Genomic DNA, 25,041 nt, shown 5'->3' on the forward strand with positions numbered 1-25,041 from the left:
GAAAATTGGGTAGTGTTAAAACAGTAAAAGAAATAAAACAAAATAAAAGGAATATATGGACAGCATTCTTATGGTTTTAGATGTTTATGCAAAACACAGCTAAATAGGAATTAGAAAACCCAATTTCTACCACCATACACACATGGGAGTTGGACAAACCAATTCACCTCACTTTCCTTGGTTTTGACATGATGTGGAGACTGTCCCTTTGCAAACTCACAAGGTTAGAGACGAGAACAATGCTGACTCATTTCATTTTACATAACCATAATGTATGACCATAATGTCCAATGGGTAGATGACTCTGTATTTCTGTAGTCAATTCTAGCCCCCAGTTTCCAACAGGAATGTTTCACTCTACCCTTCTCATATCTCTATTGTCTCCTCCTTTATCTCAGAGAATAGAAGCAACCAAAGATACCCACATACTTCACCCTCTACTTATACACTCTACCATCTTTTCTGTTATTAAGGATGAACTGTTTTCTGATGGAAGTTATTTCCCTCCATTCGTCAACTGAATCTCAGGTTCTCTTGCTTAGCTAAGAGCATGGCTTTTGCAACGGTTCCTCTTCCTTTTCCTTCCATTCACCATCTGGTTTCTCTACAAGCCCCTACAGTGGAACTGCTCTAGGAAGTTTCTGTAGTTGCTGCATTCACAGTCACTCCTTCCTCCTCCTCAAATCCACTTCAATCAGACCACTCCACTGAAATTTCTTTTGTCACCACTGACCTTTATGTTGCTAAGTTCAATGGTCATTTCCCTGACTTCATCTTATTAAATGTAATGGGAGCAATCAATGCAGTGAATTTCTCCCTTCTCTGAGACACTTCTTTCACTTGGCTTCTAGGGCACCATAGGCTCCTGGATTCACTTCTTTTCAGTCTTTTTTTTTTTTTTTATGTCACCTCTTCCCCCATCAAATGAGGCAGTTCTCCAGGGCTTTGTCCTTGGATATCTTCTCCAGTCTCACTCATGTTGGGTGATTTTATCCACTCCCACGGTTTTATATTCAGTGGGCTAATAATTCCCAAATTTATATCCCAATCTTAACCACTTCCTTCAACTTGAACTTGGTGTGTCCAATGGTCTCTTGAACATCTCTATATGGATGTACCATTGACATCTCGAACTTAATATGCCTACAACCACATCCTTGATTTCTGCTTACCTCTCCTCAAAAAAAATTAAAAGCAAATGAACACAACTTGATCTTTTCGTAGTTTTAGGATCTCAGTATAAATGGCAGAACCATTCTTTCAGTTATTCAGACATAAAACCTTAGTCATCCTTGACATCTTTCTTTTTAATACTCTGAATCCAACCCATTAGCAAATTCTGTTGGCTCTGTTTTAAGTATATTGCAGATCTGACCACTTCTCACCAATTCCACTGTGACCACATGAGTCTCACTTGAACTATTTCAATAATATTATAAATTTCTCCTCTCCTTATAGCCTACTCCCTGCACAGAAGACAGAGAGTTAGTGCTCCCTAGAAACCACTCCTATGCTTAGAAAAAATAAGGGGGATGGCTCCCATCTTATTTAGAGTAAGTTCTAAGTCTCTAACCATCAGTTACCAGCTCCTATGTACATTTGCTGCTGACTATCTCTGTGACATCAGGTCCCACAGATCTCTCTCTGGCTCACTCTATTCTAGGCACACTCCTCCCTAGAATGTTTCTCAGTCGCTGTGGATGTTATCTCATTTCAGGGATGTTCACGTGCAGTTTCCTTCAAGAATGTGTGACCTTCTTCTTTTAGATGTCTGCAGGGCTCAGTTACTATCCCTACAAAGCTTAGCTTCTAGTGTGTTTTGAAGTGGTAGTGGAATAGAATTTGTTGGACAGTGCAATCAGAGAAATAGAAATGTATTTTTGTGTGATAATGCTGCTTATTATGCAGAAAGTAATAAAGCTGGACAAGGGTCTAGAAAGTGCTAGTGAGGGAGAGGGATGCTGTTTTAGATGTGGTAATCAGGGCAGGACTCTCTGATAAGGTGACATTTGAATGACAGCCTTAAGGATGTGGGAATTAGCTTCTATTTAACAAATTTTTGAGTGACAGATTTGGTGAATGTATGCAACTGTAATTGACTTGAATATATTTTTCCTAGTCTTCTCTGTCTTATGTACATTTACGAATTTCTCTCAAATTACTGAACCCTTGAGGTAATAATATATGATACAGCTATTGCTCAAAAAATTTGAGACACTGAGGTAGACCTTCTCTTAAGTGGAATATTTAACTATGTATGTTTCAGAATGAACATTAACAGATAATGTGATTTTTTTTACTCTAAATTTTATTTATTTCCTTTCTTGTCTTACTATATATTTTTTTATCACTTCCAAAGTAATAAAATAGAAGTAGCAGGTGCATGTTATTTCTTGATTTAGTGGAAATATATTCAATGTTTCACCTGCAGGTATGATCTTTATCCTAGTATAGTGTTTCAATTGAGAAAACATTCTCAATTACATCAAGTTTACTAAGACTTGAGTCTTGTTCTACTGCAAAAGGATTTTGCATTTTATCACGTACACTTCAGCCTCTGTGAGATGGAATATTCTTTGCTTATAATAGTGGGATGATTCCATTATCGCAACTTCTAATATCATTATAATCCTTGTGTTAGCTGTTTGCTGGGGGATGTATATTTCTATTAGTACACTGCTGGAATCCATTTGTTTAATTTAGTATGTTTATATTTATATTCACAAATGAGATTGAGGAAAAGCTTCTCTTTCTTTGCTTTGATGAATTGTTGAATCAGAGCTATAGTTGATATAAAAAGAACCAAGAGGCTCCTTTTCTAGCATACTTTAAATAGCATAAGTCTTACACGGTGCCTGAAGTTTTGAAAAAAGATTTACTCATGAATCCCTTTGAGTTGGTGTTGTTCTGAAAGGGAGCACTTTAATTCATTTTATATTTTCTCTCATGGTTATAGCTATATTTATAACTTTTATTTCATTTTGAGAAATTTTTTAAAGATTATATTTTACTATAAAATTACCTATTTCATTTATATTTTTAAATATATCAGTAGAGTTGTATTAACTTTTTACTATTTTATTGAATTTTCTCTGTATTTGTTTCCTAGTTTTGTGAATTTGTATTTTCCTATTTATTTCAATTTAATTTTGCTTAGTTTAATTTTTGCTTTTTGTATTTGTATCTTCTTTATTTCCTGGTTTGGTTAAAATAAGTATTTCTATTGCTTAAGTACTTTTAGAAAATAGTTCTTGAATCAATTAATGAATTCTCCTGGTCTTCTGTTCTCTAATTCAGTTAAGAAACATTATGATTATTTGTGTAGCTTGTTGTCTGCTCTTACCTTTGGGAAACACTTTTTTATATAGGAGTATTTGTTAAAGTAACTCAACCTATTCATTATGCTGATAATTTTGTCTCATAATATTTGTCTTTGGTATCCTTCATCTATCCTTCATCTATACATCTCATCTATAGAGAGATTTCATGATTTGATAGCTTAGCTTACTAATTTGAGTTTTTATACTTTATTCTGTTTTCTGATTATTCATTTATTCATGATGGCCTGATTCTGCTTTACCACCATTGCATTTTGTTGTGGGGAGAAAGTAAAAACAAAGGGCTCTTTTGCAAAATGATATAGGACACTTGGGAGAGGGTTTGACAGTTCTTTATAAGTTCAATATAGAGTTACCCTACAACCCAGTGATACGATCCTTAGATATTTACCTAAGTGAATTTTTTAATGCTTTTGTTTATACAAAAACTGGCATACAAATATTTATAACAGCTCTATTGATAATCAATAAAAAACTAGCAATAACCAACATAATTTTCCTAAAGATCAGTCAATAAACTGTGGTACATACATACAACAGGATACTAGTCAGCAATAAAAAGGACTAGTGATCAATTCACACAACAACATGGGTAAGTCTTTTTTTTTTTTTTTTTAAAGATTTTATTTATTTATTTGACAGAGAGAGAAATCACAAGAGGCAGAGAGACAGGCAGAGAGAGAAGGGAAATCAGGCTCCCTGCTGAGCAGGGAGCCCAATGTGGGACTTGATCTCAGGACCCTGGGATCATGACCTGAACCAAAGGCAGAGGCTTAACCCACTGAGCCACCCAGGCACCCAGCATGGATAAGTCTTAAATGCATTTTGCTAAGCGAAAGGAATGAGATCTCAAAGTCTACATACTATATGATCCCATTTATCTAATATTTTACAAAAGGCAAAACTATAAAAAGGGAAAACAGAGTCATTGGTGCCCAGGGACTGGGGAACTACAAAGGTGATGCATAAAGGAACATTAGCGTCATTGTACTGTTCTGTATGATTTGGGGCTGGGGAATACATAATTCTCTGCATTTTCCAAAACCCATGGAACATCATAAAAGTGAACGTCAAGGTATAAAACTAAAAAAAAAAAAAAAAAAAAAAAAAAAAAAAAAAAAAAAAAAAAAAAAAAAATTTTTAAATAGAGAAGTTTTCAAGAGGCCCAGGACAAAAAGACTGTGGCCAATGAATCCAACTATATTACATACATAAGACAGAATTTCACTAAGGAGATGGAGGAAAATAAGGAGCTGACCTAAGTTACTTTGGAAACAATGTTGTGACAGGAGAATATAAGGCTAAAGACAAAAGGCACTGTATATAAACACTGTTTCCTTTTTTATTGTTTATACAATAAGGCACTGGCTATACAACTTCAAGTTGGTGAAGTTTCTCATGGAGACACAGGTTAGCAATTCTGAAATTGTTTACTTACACACTGGGCTTGAGCAAATAAGTAAATGGCTGGTGGAAAGTGAAAACCAGGTGTCTCACCATTGGAGAGGAAAAATTGCAAATCAGCAAGGAGAAAAGGCTAGAATGAGCTGTATGACTCTGGATTAGAATAGAAGACATCAGTACAAACTCATTAGCTTAATACACACACACAAAGAATAGAAACAGAAATAAACATAGACATGTGTGAATGCTCGTGTAACTATCTCCTAGCTCTGGCCACAGAGAGGACCTAGAAACTATGGCATACTGAAATATGAGTGGGTATGATTGGTGTGCAACATGTGACAACAAGCACACATATTGCATCGATCTTGGTTTCTAAACACCATTCTCTAATGAGAGGGCCAAGGGAATCCTTGAGAAGTGGATTTTTCTTGGGAAAATTCATTGTTGGGGCTGGAATAGCTTATAGTGGAAGACAGCAAGAAAGTATTGAGGGATGGAGGCATGCAAACAGGACACAGAAGCCAACCCTTTGAAAGAGCCCCAAGTGTCTAATGCTGAAGTAATTTAAGCAACCAATAGATGAAATAGTATTGAATTATAACCCAAAGTCTAAATATGCATGAGTCCACACTGATATAAATAAGTGAATACATAAAGAAATAGGAGAGGAGAGAGCTAAATGTTATTTAAAGAAAAATCCCAGGGGCACCTGGGTGGCTCAGTGGGTTAAAGCCTCTGCCTTTGGCTTAGATCATGATCCCAGGGTCCTGGGATGGAAACCCGCATTGACCTGTCTGCTTAGCAGGGAGCCTGCTTTCCCCTCCCTCTCTGCCTCCCTCTCTGCCTACTTGTGATCTCTGTCTGTCAAATAAATAAATAAAATCTTTTTTAAAAAAAGAAAGAAAAATCCCAGAAAACATATGTAGCTACACTTACTACAGAAGATGGAGTTTCATTATCCCCACCCTTAAAGTATCAGTTGGACTTGGAGATTCATCCCCAAAGAACAAAGTATGGAAAAGAAAAACTAGTAGCTTTACAGTGGGGAAACCTGGTGACAGCTACTTCAACCAGATGATCAAAGTTAATACCACACCAGTTGGGAAGCCATGTTGTTAATACATATCCCTGAGAGGATATCCTGATGAGAAGCGAACTCTGCCTCTGGGCTATTTTCCCCCAAACCCATAACCCCAGTCAAATCATAAGAAAAACACAAAAGCAGGGCGCCTGGGTGATTCAGTGGGTTAAAGCCTCTGCCTGTGGCTCAGGTTGTGATCCCAGGGTCCTGAAATCAAGCCCCGCATCAGGCTCTCTGCTTCGCAGGGAGTGTGCTTCCTTCTCTCTCTCTGCCTACTTGTAATCTCTGTCTGTCAAATGGATAAAATCTTAAAAAAAAAAAAAAAAGGAAAGAAAAACACAAAAGCTTAAAATGAGAGTTATTCTATAAAATACCAAGTATTCTTCAAAAACATCAAGGTTTTAGAAGAGAAGATAGAAACTCTCATTGGCCAGAGGGAAATAAGGAGATCCAATGACTGAATGTAATGTTCTGTCCTGCATTGGATTTTGGAACAAAAAAGGGTCTTGAGTTTAAAAACTGGTAAAAAAACAAATAATGTATGTAGTTCAGTAACTAACAATTTACTCATGTTGATTTCTTCATTTTGATGAATGTACCATGATAATATAAGGGGCTAACATTAGGGAAACCAGGTGAAGGGTATTCAGGGACTCTGTGTTATCTTTACAACTTTCCTGCAAACCTAAAATTATTCCCAAATAATAGGATTATTAAGGCATTTTTTTGTTCATTTCTTATAGAACTATTTCATTAGGGACGGGGAGGAAAGGTTGGGCTTATTGACTCCAAAACTTCAGGCAGAACTTCCAGTTGTCTTTCCTTCTCATGTCTTGTGATATTTCCTTGGCTGTTGGTTTTTAGAGTGGGGGCTTTTTTTCATTCTGGGTGGCAGAGACAGGTTCCCTCACAAGTTGTGTGACACTCTGCACAATTCTTTGTCTGGAGGCAACCTGTCCCACTGGCAGCTCCAAACCAGCTGGGACAAAGTCCTCTTTGGCAAGGATTGAGAACTCCTCCACTGGACCCACTACCCAGTGATCAGCCTATGGTCTAGCTCTGGTCTGTGTCTATCCTACCTCATCATCCCATGGGTTCATGGGCTAGAGCTTCAAACAGTGCTCATCAGCCCTCGATTTGAGATCAGTGGATGTTACTGGTGGGAAATGGATCCTCACTTTCTCAATGGGCTTCCCTTCCACTTCTCTTGAAGAGTGGTTGGTTTGGCCTTTCCACTCCATGAACTGTCACCTTAGTTTTTTCCTGCTGAAACACTGAAATTCCAGCTAATGGGAGAGATATTCCTTATGCTGTAGTGGCAATGTACAATTTTCCTCACGTCATGGGCTTGCTCAACAATAGTGAAAATCGGGGGGAAGAAGGAGTCAAATATGCTGACTTTGCTATTCTAATCATACTCATGATTCAGAATGCAGCATCTTAGAATTTAGCAGCCTGAAGACAACACATCATTAGATAGTGTTTTTATTCTTGTATTGGTAATCATTAAGAGCAAAGAACAAAAAAAAGTGGAACTTATCTGTGTCAGTGTCAAGGATAAAGTAACACTCTATGATCTCCATTATGATGAGATACATAATTACATGAATTGAGTTAAGATAAGATGTATGCTTAGTTTTATTTCAGATGTATAATTTCTCTAAAAACCCTATTGGAAATATACATTTTTAAAGATAAGTTTTTTGGTTTTTTTTTTTTTAAGATTTTTTTTTTTTTTTTTACTTACTTAAGAAACAGTGAATGAGTGAGTGAGAGAGAAAGAGCACAAGCTGGGGGAGGGTTAGAGAGAGGGGGAGCAGACTTGCCTCTGAGCAGGGAGCCCAACATGGGGCCTGATCCTGGGACTCCAGGATCATGACCTGAGCCAAAGGCAGACAGTTAACCAACTGAGTCACCAAGGCACCCCAAGATTTTATTTATTTATTTTAGGGGGGGGAGAGGAGAAGAGAGAGAGAGGGACAAGTAGACTGCATGTTGACTGTAAAGATCCATATGGGACTTGATCACACAATCCCAAGACCATGATCTGAGTCAAAATCAAAAGGAGGACACCCAACTGACTGAGCCACTCGGGAGCCTCAGTAAATTTTTTTTTTTTTTTAATTGTGAAGTTGTACTTGGTTTCTTCCAGGAAATCTATTTCAAAGGAAATGCTGGATTCTGAGTCTTTACACTATGGGGTTTTTGAAATACTACTGCATACTACCTGTCTTCTGGTCATTTTTCTCCAGCCATCTAAGTAACTCTCTGGCATTGGAAAATGGACTCTCTGTCTGGGTTGCCCTTCAAATGCACCATGCCTAGAGAAATAGAGGCAGGGAGAGGTGGATTTTCCCCAGGTCTGCTTCGTCAGATTCTATGTGGACTTAAAGGTCAGAAAAGAGGAAGTTGCAGCTGGAAATAGTCATAGCAGAAAATGTCACCTCTTCCTTAGTAGTGGGAGCCTGTTGAAAAGGAGGGACTCAAACTCACCAACTGTCCCTTCTTTTCTTAATACACCGCTGGGTCTAGGATAGCCAAGATTCCTCAGGTGAGATCCCAGGCCCACACATATTTCTGATCTCTGTGTGTTGTCAGAGGCGTCTAGATGGTTCTGCATTCCTCTCTGCCTCCAGGCAATTTCTCTGTGGTTTATGTTTGCCTTCAGTCCCTGCTGATTCAAAATAGTGGGGTTTCCCCTTCTCCTTACTCTCTTAATACGTTTTCCCTTCAGGAGTGGTGACTTGCATGTTAATAACCCCTCACCTCCATTTGCCCTTACCTGCTTTATATTTTCCAGTATATTGTATCCAGTGCCAGAAACTTTGCCACAAAGTTTCTGGCACTGGATACAATCCTTCTTTAGTTTCCAGTAGCAATGTGCATTTTATCCTGAAGTCTGTGCTAGATTCTTTGGTCTACTCCCCAGGAATTTGGGGGTAGCTGAATTTACTGGGCTCAGATTCCACTCTTGGACCAGAAATCTCTGTTTTTATTTAATTCCCTGGTTAGATCTTACTTTCTTAGATATTAAGCTCCTCAATGATATACTTCTTTCATTCATCAGACCCTTGCCCATAAGACATTCAATAAATATTTGCTGAGTGAATGAAGTGAATTGTTGGATTTAAAGGGTATTCACTTTAATTTCATCACTGAAATGACCCCCAACCCCAAAGACACTACTTTTCAATCTTGGCTTTCTCTTGGTTACCCAGTGGCAAAGTTAGCAACTGGTGGTTAAGTAAGACTAATCCATGTACTGTAATGTTTCTCATCTACCTGGCCCTGGGCGGAGGGAGACTTTATCACCACATGCTGCATGCAGAGATCTGCTGGTGGACAAAGACGCCTTCCCCAGGAGCAAACTCCATAAATGGCTCCCCACACAGAACCCAGCAGGAAAGATGCAAGAATGACAATAAGGTTGCCTAGTGGGTCCTGGGCTGTGGATAAAGAACAATTCCTGACAAAATGAGGAGGCTGAAGCAGTTTGGAGATTAAAAAAAAAAAAAAAAAATCCTGCCTGACATTCTATTGCATGGAGCTATATTCGAATTTTATCTGGTGGATGTGGTTCTCTTTGATCAGGTTGGCTGTTTGAAGGGATTTGGAGCAGAACAGATAATCCGAACTTTGAGCATAAATCAGGGGCTGTGGGCTGATGGATGCCTGGCACTTTCTTATGATAATGTATGATTGGTGGGTGACAGGGGAAAATACCACAGTCTTATCTCAGTGCAGCAGCAGCCAAGGAAGGGGTGGGGGGGATGTCTTGAGTCCAAAGGGAAGAGGGGGCAGGAGCATAATAGTAGGGTTTTATTTTTCTCTTCCTTTTTCTTTCTTCTTTTTTTTCCCCTTTCTTTTTCTTTCTTCTTTTTTTTTAAATAGAGATTGTGAAACTGAGCTAAAAATGCTCTGGGCCATAGCTGGAAATGCAGCATTTCAGAACTTGACTGTGGCAAAATACCAAAATAGCTGGGCAAAAGGAGAGTTGACTGGCAATCCTTTCTCTCTGATTATGTCTAATTTGCTGTCACTAGAATTTCAGAGAATGCAGGCTGTCTGAGCCCTCTTCCTGGAGATTCCTTAGGTGTGAATGGAAGAAGAAACTCTTGCTTGCCTCCTGTAGGATCTCCTATAACACTCAAGACTTACAGGAAGTTCTCATTTTTCTGGAGACATGTGTACTCTAGCCTGGGACAACTGGTCTACCTGGGGAAGAACCCTGTTGGCACCTGGGGACCCTGGGACTGTACAGAGCAATTCTGCACCAGAGCAGATAAATGAAGTCAACTTGTACCACTACCTTTTTAGTGCATAGTACTCCATCTTTATAGCCATAAAATAGAAAACAGTATGATATTAAACATCTAGTGTATTATCACTGATTTATGATTATTTTTAGTAGTCGTAGTTTTAAAGATTGTATTTCTTTATTTGAGAGAGAGAGCATGAGCTGGGGAGAGGGGCGGGAGAGGGAAAAGCAGACTCCCCATTGAGCAGGGAGCCCGACTCAGAACTTGATCCCAGGACTCTTGAGATCATGACACAAGGTGAAGGTAGAGGCTCAGCCGACTGAGCCACCCAGACAAGCCTATTATTATTTTTAACCATGCAAATTTCAATGTCTGGCCCAGTGTTTCCGAATGGCCTCTGCTTGCTAAGCAGAACTCATCTGCCTGTGAGATGCACATCCACATGCATCTTTTTACTCACTGAGAGCAGGAGAAGATGGAGCAGTGGGGATGACAGACTTCTAAATTAGAGAAATGCAACCCAGTGATCAATTCCTCTGTAAAATGTGGGTGCAAATAATCTCACTGACATTAACATACTGACTTATGCAATGAGGCACCTTCCCACACTCAGAAGTGTTGAGTGAGAAATGGGATTCCAGGGGCCCTCTCTTATGGTCAGATGGCCACTGGCCAGGAGTTCACAAGAGGGACATGGACAGGAACGGTTCTTTATGCTCTGGTAGTAGAATTTCTGGCCTTTGTCCCAGTGTCCTCATCATTGGCGATTGAGGGTCATAAAGCTACACTGTGCTTCCTTTTGTACTACAGACAGGGATCACTGCTAATCCAGGGAAGAGGATCCCTCTCCACATTGCTTCCTGAGCATAACAATCCCCCAAAATAACCAACAGACACGGCCCTCTCTTTGATATTTACTCATCCCTGCTTAGGTGTCTTGGGCATGTGTTTAATTTCTTCTAGGATTAATGTCAACAGAAGAAAGGGGCCATTCCTAAGCCTTGCTGGCCCTGGTTCCACATCTAAACAGCAGTGCAGAATGCCTTACTAGCTAACATTTATTGCCCAGTGAATATACGTCACATACTAGTTTAGATGCTTTATGCACACTAGCTTATAAGGGAAAGAAAGAATTAAATATAAAAATCTCAATATATGTCTGCAAATTGGAGATGTTAACTCGGAAATGGTTTCCGAGAAATAATCCCAATCCTTTCTTCATTGCTTTCTTCATTGCTATTATATATTATTATATATTATATATTATTATATATTATATATTATTATATTTCTGAACCTCCAAGAGTTTTTTGTTTTTTTTTTTTTGTTTTTTTAAATTGATTTGTCAGGGGGAGAGAGCACAAGCAGGAGGAATAGCAAGCAGAAGAAGAAGCAGGCTCCCCACTGAGCAAGGAACGCAATATGAGAATTGATCCCAGGATCCTGGGATCATGACCTGATCTGAAGGCAGATGCTTAACTGACTGAGCTACCCAGATGCCCCTCCAAGGGTTTTAAAAATCTTTCTTTCCCCCTTATATTTGGTACAGGCCTATGATCTGAGTAAAATATCACACATTCCTTCTAATTTAATAAGATGGAGAAACTGGAAAAGCAAGAGGACTCACAGGTAGTGGCTAAGATAGTTGGAAAAAGTGGATAGAACCATCAGAAGGAGAAGCTCATTTGAAGAGTCTCTGATGACTGTACAGCATTCACGGATGATTGCCCGGCACAATGGCTGGGCCAGGCCGGCATAGAGCTTCCCTGCACACTTCTGTATCCCATTCAAGACACTCACCCTTCACGTTCCCTTCTGAAGCAGGAAAACTGTTTGGTGAATTCCTAGTGAGTCCACTAAAATTGAGAAGCAAACTAAGAGCTGGAAATTAAAGTTGTTTTATATCGATAATCGTGCCAAAATAGCAGAAAGTATTGGACTGTGGAAATGTCAACAAAATGGTAGAATGAAGAGAGGCAGCGGCTAAGATAAGAAGCCTGCTGAAGATTAAAGTCAACTGGGAAGGATTATGGGGACCTACAGTACATCTGACCTAGGGGAGAAAGCAAGTCAGTGACAAGGGCCCAGGAAAAATAAGATGGCATAGTCTTATTCCTCTCTCAGTGAGACTAGAGAAGATTCTAGCAACATGTAATTGGATAAAAAGGTAGGCTTGGAAGAAGCAAGTCACACAGACATCCCAGAACCACATGATGGCACAACCAGGGTGGTCAGAGGGCTTTCCTACATCTATAACTCAGGCTCTTCCCTGGGTGACTTAGCTCTACAGAGGAAGGGAGGTACCTCATTCACAGAGGAAGCCCCTTCTCAAGGCCCTTGTCAATGGTACCATTCAGGTGGCATTCTGGGAAAAGGAGGTAACTGGACAAAGAGAACAGGGCACCTCTAGTTCTCAAGTTCCCCCCTCACCCCCATCCCCTCCAAGGGAGGGATAGCCTATCAGTGGTTCTAAGTGAGGTAAATGAGCATTTCTTTCTTGTTTCCTCTCTTGAGTTTGAAGTTCACCAGTATCCAGTCATTCCATTCTCGGTGTTTCTATAATTGAATCAGTCAAGTGTGTTGACACTTTCTGTAAGTTAAAATTCATAACAATTCTGAGAGAAGCATTTCAACTATTTCCAGAAGTTTAAGAAAGGGCCATCTGTCGACTAGAAGTATTTGGTGAAACTAAATACTTCCAAAGTTCACAGAGGTAAATAGCAAAGGGAAGGGGAGAGGGTCAGAGTGTGCAGGTGGTGGAGACTCATTGCTCTACCATTTCCTGTTTATAGACCAACAGCCAACACTCGGGTTTGGGTCAGTCTGCTTCTCCTCACGCTCTTTTCTCCAGCTGAACTGTCACCTCTCACTCTGCGGAGATGTGAAACTGGGAAGCCTCCTTCTTTAAGAGCTAGACGTAACCTTTCCTTTCCCACCTGCCCCCAACAATCATGCTGCTTATTACGTGCCATTTAAAGATACTAGCTAACTTCTTAAATTTTTCATTTAGCATCATTGCTTACGTACACGTCTGAGACCCCTTCTGGACCATTATCTCTTTAATATTTATTGGATGAGGATGCAGGAGGTCAAAAGTTTAGGAGGAAATGAAAAAAAAAATAGAGGAGGCAATCATAAAGTTTGCAGAACATATAAATAAATAATATGTTTAGAATATTAATGAAAACTCACATGTGACTCTGAAATTTTGTTATATGTCATATATCAAGTAATTCTGATCAAATAGAATTGTTCCTATTAATAAAAACACTTCATCACTTAATATATTGGACCAGCTGATTGACCATGGAAAGAGCACTGAATTAGGAGCCAGGAGAACTGGGTTGCAGACCCTGATCTATTGCTAACTATTTGGATAACTTCAGCCAGTACATTTGGCCTATGACTTTCTTTCCAGTCCGTCTTGAGTAGAATGACATCATTGGATGAGGTGATCTTTAAGGACCCTTGAAGCTGCTGTGATTAAGGAATTAGTTCAGGTGGATGTTTGATGAGTCAACAGTAGGATAGATCTGCAAATCAACCGTTTTGGTTGACATGTAGCACATTTGTAAACAGCCATACAAGAATTCCACTGGGGAAAGACCATGAAAAATGGTCAGAAGTAAAGACTACCATAAAACTGACTAAAAATCGGAAAAAGAGAGTACGGACAGCCACTCCTCCTTAACCTGACACTGAAGCAAATATTCTCTCACAAATATTTGGCATTTTGGATGAATTTTTCACTTACGTTCTGTCTAACCAGTAACCTTAAGCTAAGAAACATACCAGTAGATCAATAAATTGGGTTATTTCTTATTGTCAGGGAGGTTCCTAGCATCAAACCCAAGACTATCTCCCTACTCCCAGATACTAGGGACTGCTTTTCTCCTTCTCACGAGTAAGGAATCATTAGATAAATTATTTCTTAGCCCAATGGATGATCCTCATCTTGAAATTAATTGCATGGGCTAATGATAGCAATTATGGTTGGATACTTGATAACATATCCTGGTAAACGAGGTGAACACCTTTACCAAATATGCCTTCTATATATTCTATAGATCTATGTGTTTTGTTTGACTTATGTTCCCTTATGGAGTGAAAAAAAAATTGGAGTGCAGACACAGATACGGAGCTCATATATTTATTTGTAGCGTCCCAAGGAATGAATTGAATTAATATTGATCTGATTGGATAGTAAGGTGGTAAGTACACTGAATAGCTAAATACTATTTTGGTTATTCCAATTGATTAGACCAGATTAACTGATTGACAATTTTTTGCTCCATTTTCATTATACTTAATCATACTCTCAGTTAAAACAGAATATAAAATCAAAGCCATTGTCCAAATGGTTCATTCTTCCCATTGTATAAACACAACCTATTTTTATTTTATTTCAGCGATAGACCCCAACTGACAGACCCAGTGTAGTGGTGAATGCTTTGCATATTTTTAAGCAATCAGTATATCATCTTTAAAATGAATCCCACCTCAACTTATGCCTTCAGGGACACAATAGTTTATTCAAATGAGAGAGAAAATCACAGTTGGCTTCACCTTCTGACAAATTGCCTCATGTATGAAACTTTCCTCTTTTTGTTTGCCCTTAGGTAATATCAATTACATTTCTCCATATCACTCATTCCCTCTACCAATGTGTTCATTTTCTACTGTCTCTACCCACTGAGGCACTTCACCCCCTGGTGTTTCTAAGGAAGCCTGAAATTAACACAGACTTTTCTAATTACTTGATCCTTCCAGACTAAACCATCCTTTCTGTATATCCAGAAAACTATGCACATCTTTATCATCTAATTCCCAAAAGTCTTCTCTCCTCATTGATTCTATTAAGTGACTCAGTTATTCTTCAGTTTAAATAGAGACCCGCCCAATTATAGGTCTAGACAAATGAAATGTGTGATTCTCCATACTAATCCACCAACCCTCCCCTGGCTTAATGTGTTTGGTGGGGAAGTTGCTAATGAACCAACTCAAAACTTTTTTTCTACTAACCTGTGTTCTCCAGAGAAAAAGAAGCAAGAGGATATATACAGACACACAGAAGAGAAGAACTTTTTACAGAAATTGGCTCACATGATTTTGGAAGCAGAAAATTCCCACAATCTGCCATCTACAAGCCAGAGAACCAGGAGAGTCGGTGGCATAATTCAGTCTGAGTCTGAAGGTCTGAGTACCAGCAACATCACTGATGGAGGGTAGAAGAACACGGATGTCCCAACCCATGCACACAGCAAACTACCCTTATTCTGCCCTTTCTTCTATTCAGAACCTCAATGGATTGGATAATGCCAAGTGCATTTACTCAGTCTGCTGATTCAAATGTTAGCCTCTTCTGGAGTCCTCCTCAAAATACACCCAGAAATAATGTTTACCAGCTATCTGGACATCCCTTAGCCCAGTCAACTTGACATCTAATATTAGCCATCATATTTTCATAAGAGTAAGACAATTCTTTTCTTTTCTTTTTAATATTTTATTGATTTATTTGAGAGAGAAAACAGACACAAGAGAGACCAAGCAAGTGCAAGGGGAGAGGCAGAGGGAGAGGGAGAAGCAGACTCCCCTTTGAGCAGGGAGCCTGACACAAGGCTTGATTCCAGGACTCTGAGATCATGACCCGAGCCAAAGGCAGATGCTTAATCCACTGAGCCACCCAGGTTTCCCCAGACTATTCAGTTCTTAAGTTCTTAAGATGAAACAGTAGTAACTCCCTTTCCTAGATGGAAACCTAGAGTGGGCTCCTAGGCAGTTTTCCAGTTGAGACCCTGCCCTGCATTCTATATATAGTGTTAAAATAAAACAAAACAAAACAAAAACAAACAAACAAAAAAAAAAAAACAAGTGGAGACCAGCCTTGATATTTCCCTGAGCAGACAAAACCAGTTTAGTCATACAAGCAAAACTTAATTTAGCTTATTTTGCAAAGCTAACTTGACCTGGGTCATTTCTTGCTTATGCTTCTGGAAATCATAAGCAAAACTTAACCTGTGTCCCAAGACTGATAAAAGGTAACTACTGACCAATTCCATATCATTTAAGAAAATTCTAATGGTATAGCTAATCACTGTGAAGAATGATCATTGCTTCCTCACTATATAAGCTGCTTTATCACAATATACTCCTCAGCTTTATTCCATGTTTTGAATGCTCCCAATTTGCAAACTGTCTTTTTGGTGAGTGCACATTAATTGGTGATTCATTGGTTTTACTTCTGTTATTTCTGAATTTTTGACAATAGCAACAGTATAATTTTGTGGAAAGAACCCTGGAGCCAGTATCAGAAGGCTTGAATCCACATTTATCTTAAGTGTATGACCTTAGCTTTGACACTTAGTATTTTGCTAGGATACCTTTGACAGGCAGTAATAACTAATCCCAGTTAAACAATAGATGTATCATCTCACACACTACAAGTTATGTACAACAAGCAGGTTCAAGAATACTGGCTCTAGGTTTCTCTGTAGTTTCCTTGGTGTTGATCTTCTCCAAGTGTTGGGTTTATAGTCTGGATGGTAGCAATATGGCTGTAGTGACTCCAGCCATCACATCACATTTAGATCCAACAAAAACCAGAAATAGTACAACTGTCTCCTCTGCCTTGAGAACAAGAAAACTTTTTTTTCCCACCAGCTCCTCAGCATAACTAATTGGTTAGACGGTCATCACAATCCTCCATTAAACCAATCACTGGCAGAATGAATGAGATTGTTATGATTGGCTTAAACCTGATGGAATGGATGAGATTGTTATGATTGGATGATTGGCTTAAACCAGTTGTACAAATCCTTGGTCACCTGGGTAACTTCTAATACCATGCAGAGAGCAGATCTCAGACCAATCAAATCAACCCATGAAGGTGGAATCAGCCATATTAAAAAAAAAAAAAAATTCAGATTGCCAATGTCAAGAACCACTGGCTAAGAATAATTAGAACCAGTTCATCAGTTTTCCTAAATTAAGGAGAAGGTTAATTCCTGAACTATACGGGGTTTCTGATAGGCAGGGAGAATGGAAAAATGGATTATTAAGAAACTGGCATTATCTGTTCTACTTAATTTCTCAGAGGTACACCTGTAAAATGAAGCTCGTATCTGCTCTGTTCACCTGCCAGGATTGATGGGGCCCATTGTGAAATTTTAAGTTGATATATATTTTATATATATATATATATATATATATATATATATATGTATAGGTATATGTATGTATATTTGTGTATAAATGGGTATATTATCTATATAAACACTGAGCTCAAGTTTCTCTGTCATTAAGCAAATCACGTACAAAAAAGAGGCATTTTTCCATAGATCAAAACATGTAGGGAAAAGGTAGAGAAACATATTTTTCCATCTATTTCCAATGGCTGAGGATGTGGCAGTCTGGAAGTAAACACCCAGACTAGTGGTTACCAAACATTAGCTGCAACAGAAACACCTGACTGATTGCTGAAACTGATTGCTGGCGCCACCCCCGAATGTTGATCCAGTAGATCAGTTGTGGTGCCTGATTACTTGTATTTGTAATATGTTTCCAGGTGACGGTGTTACTGCCAGCTTGGGACCTTTGGGAACCACATATGATGTTTGTTATCTCTCTTAAGATCAATGGTACTCAAAGTGTGATCCCTGGGCTAGCATCTTCAGCATCCCCTAGAACTTGTTAGAAATGCAAATTCCGAGGCCCCACCCCAGACCTTTTGAATCAGAAACTCTGCGGTGGGCCCCCATGGTCTATGCTTTAATAAGTGAATCTGGTGCTTTCTAATGTTTGTGAACCACTGATCACTCGTGGCTGCACACTAAAATCATGGGGCATTTAAAAATCATTAGCACCATACCTGGGTTTCACTCTTAGACATACGCTTTTTTTTTTTTTTTTTTTTTTTTCTTTTCTAACTGCAGCTCAGGGATGGGAACCAAAGTGCTAGAGCAATGCTTCTCAAACTCTTATGAGCATACTAATTACTTGGGGATTTTGTTAAAATGCAGATGTTGATGTGTATGTAGCCTGGGGTGAGACCCGAGATTCTGCATCACTCACAAGGTCCCTGTTACTGTGGCTGATGCTACTGCACCTCCAACCATGTTTTGTGTTAGGTGGGCGGCTCTGGGAATGCAGGAGGAACAATAAAATGGCCGCCAGTCCGCCATCTTCCCCTACCCAGGACTTTCCCGCCAGAAGGACATCTGTCAAGGACAGGTCACCTTGAGTAAACGCTATGCGAGAAAGGGAAATGAGCCACTTTGGGACTTTCCAACCCCCAACCTCTAACCTTACCAAATATGGTTATGAGTCCCCACCCTGCCCTGGCCCAATAAAAATTCACTCAACCCCTTCCCACTTGCGACTTCCCTGACTCTCCTCTCCTAAGTCGCAGAACCTCGCCCGAGGGTGCCTTTAATAAACCTTGCCTTGTGCCTATTTCACCTGGTGTCATGTGTATCTCGCCTGTAAAACTTTACATTTTGAATGTGGGATCTAGATGTAACTCTACTGTCCCCCTGCCTCCCAGCACAATGCTTTGGCACTCGACACCCAGAGTCTGAGGGGTGGGCTTTATTCTGGGTGTCCCTGAGAGTGTAATCAACATGGATGAGAGTCCCTGAGAGTGTAATCAACATGGATGAGAGTCCCTGATAGTGTAATCAACATGGGTACCTTAGAGCCTCTTTTCACCCATCTTGCAGCTGATTGCTCACCACGTCTAAATTCTGTGGTTTTAGGGCTTCCTTGTAGAACAAAAATGTTGACCAGGTAGACAGCTGCAGCCCTCTCACTCCATTCAGAACCCCCTCACTGCCAGAACCAGTCCCTCTGACCCCATTAGAACTTCCCTGCTCTGGATCACTGCCTTTGCTTTCTTTATTCCTTGTCTACCTGGGCACAGGAGCCAGGACTCATACTCCTCCCCCCCCCCAAAAAAAAAAACCCAAAAAGGAACATCCTAGATCTTCAGTGACCTTAGAGAGTATAATTTCTTTGTGGTATTGTGATATTGTGATTTAAAAGAAATAAATATTGGGTCTTCAGATGACTAAAATATATTTCACGTACATACCGGCCTTTGTCCAAAGTTCCTGGCTCCTAAAACCCTGGGAATTTCCTAAGTGAAGAAAGAGACAAAGGTATCTCTTGTTATGTTAATGAGGTGACTCTTGGACCCCACCTAAGGGTGGAGTCCAGTTGCCAGGAGAATCAATGAGGTAATTAGAAGGTTGGAAGTTTCAGTTCAACTCCCCTGACCTCCTAGGGATGGAGAGAAGCCAGAGGTTAAAACAACTGCCAATGGCCAATGATTTAACCAATCATGACTCTGTACTAAAGCCTCTATAAAAAAAAAAAAACAAGAAAGATAGGGTTCCCAAGAGCTTTTGGGTTGGTGAATAAGTAGATATTTGGGGACAGTGGCAAACTCAGGGACAGCATGAAAACTCCATGCTTTCCCCAAACCCTGACCTGTATATCTATTCCAAATGGTTGTTCTTGAATTATATTCTTTTATAATGAACCCATAATCTAGTAAGTAAAGTGTTTCTTTGAGTTTTTTGAGCTGTTCTAGCAAATTCATCAATACTGAGGAAGAGGAAGGCGCCAGGTGGCTCAGTCCATTAAACATCTGCTGTTGGCTCAAGTCATGATCTCAGGGTCCTAGGATCAGCCCTCACTGGGCTCCCTGCTCAAAAGGGAGCCTGTTTCTCCCTCTCCCTCTGCCCCTCTCCCCCCTCCACTCCCCTGCTTGTGTTCCTTCTTTAAAATAAATAAAATCTTAAAAAAGAAAACAACAACTGAGGAAGGGACCATTGGAACCTCTGACCTGTAGGCAGTTGGGAGCACAGGTAACAATGTGGTGTGAAACTGGTGTCTGAAAGATGGGGTGAGGGCAGTCTTGTGAGACTGAGCCCTTAACCTGTGGAATCTGATGCTGTAATGGGAATCAGAATTGAGTTGAATTCTTGGACACTCGGCTGGCGTCTGAGAACTGTTTGTTAGTTTGGGACATGTCCCACCATGTTGGAAATTGAGTCTCAGGACAAAAAAAGAAAGTACATAAGATGAATCACTTCTTTTACTCGACCCTGGTGCAACCGCCTACATTTCTGAGCCTCTCCACAGAGGGAACAATATTGACCTAATGTCAGTGAGCAAATGAACTTCAGGAGATCATATGGCTTTGCATTCTGTATATTTATGGATCAGGCATAGGGCTGACTTCTTTATTTTTCCAACACTGGTATGACCTAGGGAATAGAGAACAAATGTGAGAATTTAGGAACGGGGTAATTTGTCATTCTCACCATTTTCAGCCACAGATTCTGGGCTGCAATACAACGAGACTGAAATTTTCAAGGGTCATTAATGCCTCAACTGCATGGTTGAGCTCACATTAACAGGAGAGATAATCTACAGATAAATCACAGGTGATGATGGGAAAGTCTGCCTTGCTTTCAGGTGCATGTGGACAGACCTGCTTATCTCTTAGAGAGAGGCATGGCTAAAACTCTCCATGACAGTGGCTTTCCAAGTATGGCCCTAGCAGTATCTGTATTACCCCAGAGCTGGTTAGGGGACCATCTTGGAGTGATCTTGTCTTAGTAAGTTGGTTATATACAGAACAGAGCTGAAACTGAACACATTCTACTCGGACAAGAAAAAAAAAAATCTTACCTCCACCAGCTCCATTCTGCTGAAGGGCCAAGACTTAAACTTATTACTTAATGACATTTTAGTTTCCTCTGAATTCTTCTCAGAGCCCACATCTTTTGGGCATGGTTGACTTGGTCCCACCTTGGTTCTCTTGTGGCCAACAGTCCTATTGTTTCCCAGACACTTGTTTCTCCATCCCTCAGCTTCTTCAGCTGGGTAACCTTACCCCAAGCCAAGATAGCCTCATGGCAGGCTTGCTGGCTCTCTATTCATTGTTGTCTTTGCCCTTGTGCTATCTTCTGGGTCTTCTGGTTTCCATGACCATGTTCTGTGGCTGAAAAATAGGGAAAGAAAAGTAATTTTCCTCGACCCTTATGTTTTTTGTGACTGAAGTCCCTCAAAAGAAAAGACAGATTAACAAAAGAGAGAGAGAAAAAAAGGAAGTTTAACAACATGTATACCTCTACATACATTGGAGATACCCAAGAAAACGGAGTAAGTCTCCAAAATGGCCCAAGTCCATTCCTTAAATACCATCTTCAGCTAAAGACCAAAAAAAAAAAAAAAAAAAAAAAAAAAAAAAAAAAAAATCGGAGGGGGTGCAGGTGGGGAGGCCAGTCATGGGAGGTGACCAGAAAAACAGTGTAAAGGAGGGAGAAGCTGTTATGCAGATTTTAGTTGTGACTTTTCCTCTGATAGGAGCTTCTTATGATTTTTAAAGTCTTCTTTCTCTTCCTGGGACAGAGAAGGAAACACTCTGGCAAATGGAAATTTCCCTTATAAATGTAAATTTCCATTATAAATGTGTCAATTCTACTCTGCTTTCAGAGTTTCTCCTGGGCCTAATGGGTCTTAGAAGTAATCAGCTTAAAATTATCCCAGTGCCAAACAGGGGTGTTTTGGGGTGGTTTATTCTGCCCCCCTTCAGCTCCATAAAGGAGCTTCTGGATAACTAGTAAATGGGTTTGAAGAGACTAGGTGAGTACTACCTCGGTCCTCTCTCTTCTGTACCTATACTTACCCTCCTCTTTGTGACTGTCATGGTTGCACTCTGTTGGACGTGGCAGTAGGCAGTAAACCTAGTTACATCTGGGGGGCCTATAACTGTCTCCTGGGTCTACCTTAAACCCAAACACTCATACTGCTTATCAGAGTGTTTCTTCCACATTTCCTGCCTTTCCCTTCAGGTTAGATCTCAGGAGGGAAGCAGAGAAGCAGCACTGGCATTTTACCTCTTGGCCTCCCTCCAACTATAGTCCTTGCCCTTACCCTTACCAAGCACTTTCTTTACCTCTCCAGTGGGAGGTCTATGACACATTCTTGATGAGGCATTTATCCTACCCAGTTCCTAGGTTATGTGCCAAAATGGATGCAGGGAAACAAAATGCATAGCAGGATGAGATAATGCAAAGTCCTATCTCAATTATATTTGTTCTAGGAGTACAGGATACATAGGAGTTACTGTCTTATCTGAGCTCCCCTTGTCCTAGGACTTAAGTAGAAACTGAAAACATGGGGTCTACCAAAAACAAATAGGGGTAGGGATTTGGGGGGTGGGGGTGGAGGGTTGGGTTGCTGCATGACTACTAGAACTGGAAATCGAGATTATAATAGTCTTTGTGTTTGTGTTGGTCTGCATAGCAGCAGGAAACCACTGGTCATTTGGGACAAAAAGCATAGTCTTATGTTGGAATAAGGCCTGCTTTATGTACTCTATACTCCCAGTGCCTGTGTCTGGCACATAGTAATGGTGAGTGTGCAGAATGAAGGATGGAAAGGCAAATGTGAGGAGAAGGAGAGAGACAGGCAGACTCAGAAATGAGTGAAATAACTAAAACTGCTTTAGCAGTGTGAATAACAAGGTCTTCCTCCAGCATGGAGAATATACATCCCATCACTCCAACCCTCTCCACTTAAGATACGCAGAAGACTTGGTCAAGGAAGAATTCTGATAATAGCCTAGACATAAAACAACAGACCCAAAATGGAGTCGCTTATGCTAAGTCTCACATCACCAAACCAAGACTTTATCATAGGCTTGGTTCTCTCAGAGTGGAACCTTAAAACAGTCAATCAGGAATCACTAATGGGATCCTCTGCCTGATAGGTCCCTGTCATCCTCTAAGGGAAAGAGACCTTCCAATAATCTGTCTTCTGTTTTTGCCAGTATATTTTTCTCGCTTCTGCTCCCTTGTGCCTACAAAATCTTTCATTTGGTTTAACTCCTCGTGGTTCCTTTCTGTCTGCTAGATGTCTGCTAATTCATAAGTCAATTTTTTCTCAAATAAATTTAAAGATTTTAATATGCTTATTCATCTCCTCATGGTATCCTACTAGTCCAGAGTTTTTACCAATTCTGCTCTGATTTCTCCTTTTCCTTCTGTGAAATTTTTTTCTACTGCCCAGCAAATTGCAACCTCAAGATAACATGAAACACCAGTTTTCAATAAATCCATGTGATTGGAGATGCTCCGTTTAAAAACACATTCAGCAGAATCTAGGGGCTTGAGACAATGTGTATCCTACCTCTTTCCAGTAGACTGAAATCATACATCATCCCACATCCTTATTTCACCAATTAAAACGACACATTAATCATCTTCCTTCTTTTTGTTCTTCTTATTTCATGTTACTCTGACTCCTCCCCATTTCTCTGGCGGATGCTGCTGGGACCATCAGAAACATGCCCACATGAATCCTATATGTTTCCACTAAGCTGCGTAAAATGCATCCATGGACCACATGAAACACCTCCTCACAGCTTCCATATGTCCCAGCACAGTGAGCACCAGGCGGCCCCTGCCTTAGGCGGCATATTGAAGTGGACTCTTGTCTTCAGGGCTTCCAGAACTCACTTTTGTTCCCCATCTGTCTCTCTTCTCCCCACTAAGTGAACCCCCACTTAACCAAGCTCTACATCATGCTTTGCAAATTGGCAGTTCTCCACCATAAGGTCTCAAGTAACGTTTTACTATTGTGGCAAAGTAACTAACCTTCTCTTTCTTCTAAGCAGGGTGGTTAGAGAAGGAGTCTGGGAATTGGAAGCAAGTCCTAGTGCTTGTATGTCAGCTAGGCTCTGGCTGCAAAATCACCATATACCAGAAGTAGTGTTGCCTAAACAGTAGGCCTCCAGGGTTGATGGGGGTTCTCTGAGGACATGGCAGGTTGTTTTTCTCATGACTCTCTTGGTCATCTTCTTGTGGTCACAAGCTAAAATGGCAGCTCCATTCGTGGAGTCCTCATACGACACTGCTCAGAATGAGAAGAGGGTAGAGGGCTTCTTTTTGTACCATCTTTCTGGGAATCAAAGACCCCTTCTTCCCTTAGCAGATTTCCCCCTCAAGTCCTAGACTCCACAATGGGATCATGAAACCACACCCTGGCCACACAGGAGCTCATGAATGTGATACTCAGACAAGGTTCTGTGTTAGTCATGTCTTTTATTTTCTGTGTTCTGATGTTTGGACATAGGGACCCTGGAAGGACTGCCCCTCCCAGGGCTAGTCAACGGTTAGAGGTAGCAAACAATTTTCCCACTTGCCAAATGCAGATCAACCAATCCAGAGCCTACACACTATCCCCTTTATGGGGCTCTTATACTCAGGCTGCTTTTCTACCCTAATCACCCCAGGGCCAGGCACCGGACAACTAGGGACAACCCCTGTAACCCAGAACCCATTGAAACTATTCAAGTTAGCCAATCCTAAATCTGCTCACCCTGTCTTGCCTGTTCCTTCCAACAAAAACCACAACAAAGGCTCTTGCCCACAGCTCTCCCTTATTCCTCCATCTGGCTCTTGACTGACCTTGGTAGTTCTCCACATGTCCCTCCCTGCATGGTGTGTCCCTTTATCTTAGAAACTGTAACAAACTATCTTTTAAATGATAGCTGTCTCCTAATCTGTTGGCTTTACTGAAGCTGAAATTTCCTGTGAATACACTGTATTTTAGAATAAATTCTGCTGGCAACAAACCTTTCTAGAAGAGTTTTTTTCTTCCAGGGGAAAATAACGAAAGAAAGTGTCTATTTCTTTCTTCTTTTTTTCTTTCTTTTTCTTCTTTCTTTCTTGATTTTATTTCTTTATTTGAGAGGGAGAGAGCACAAGCAGGGGGAGGGGCAGAGGCAGAGGGAGAAGCAGACTCTATGCCAAGCAGGGAGCCCAGTGTGGGATTTGATCCCAGGACTCTGGCATCATGACCTGAGCTGAGGGCAGATGCTTAACTGACTGAGCCACCCATGTGCCCTCTCTCTGTTTCTATATAAAAGATTTGGTGCTAGTTA

The sequence above is a fragment of the Mustela lutreola genome, chromosome 15 (genome assembly GCF_030435805.1).
Source record: "Mustela lutreola isolate mMusLut2 chromosome 15, mMusLut2.pri, whole genome shotgun sequence".
NCBI classification, from domain to species: Eukaryota; Metazoa; Chordata; class Mammalia; order Carnivora; family Mustelidae; genus Mustela; species Mustela lutreola.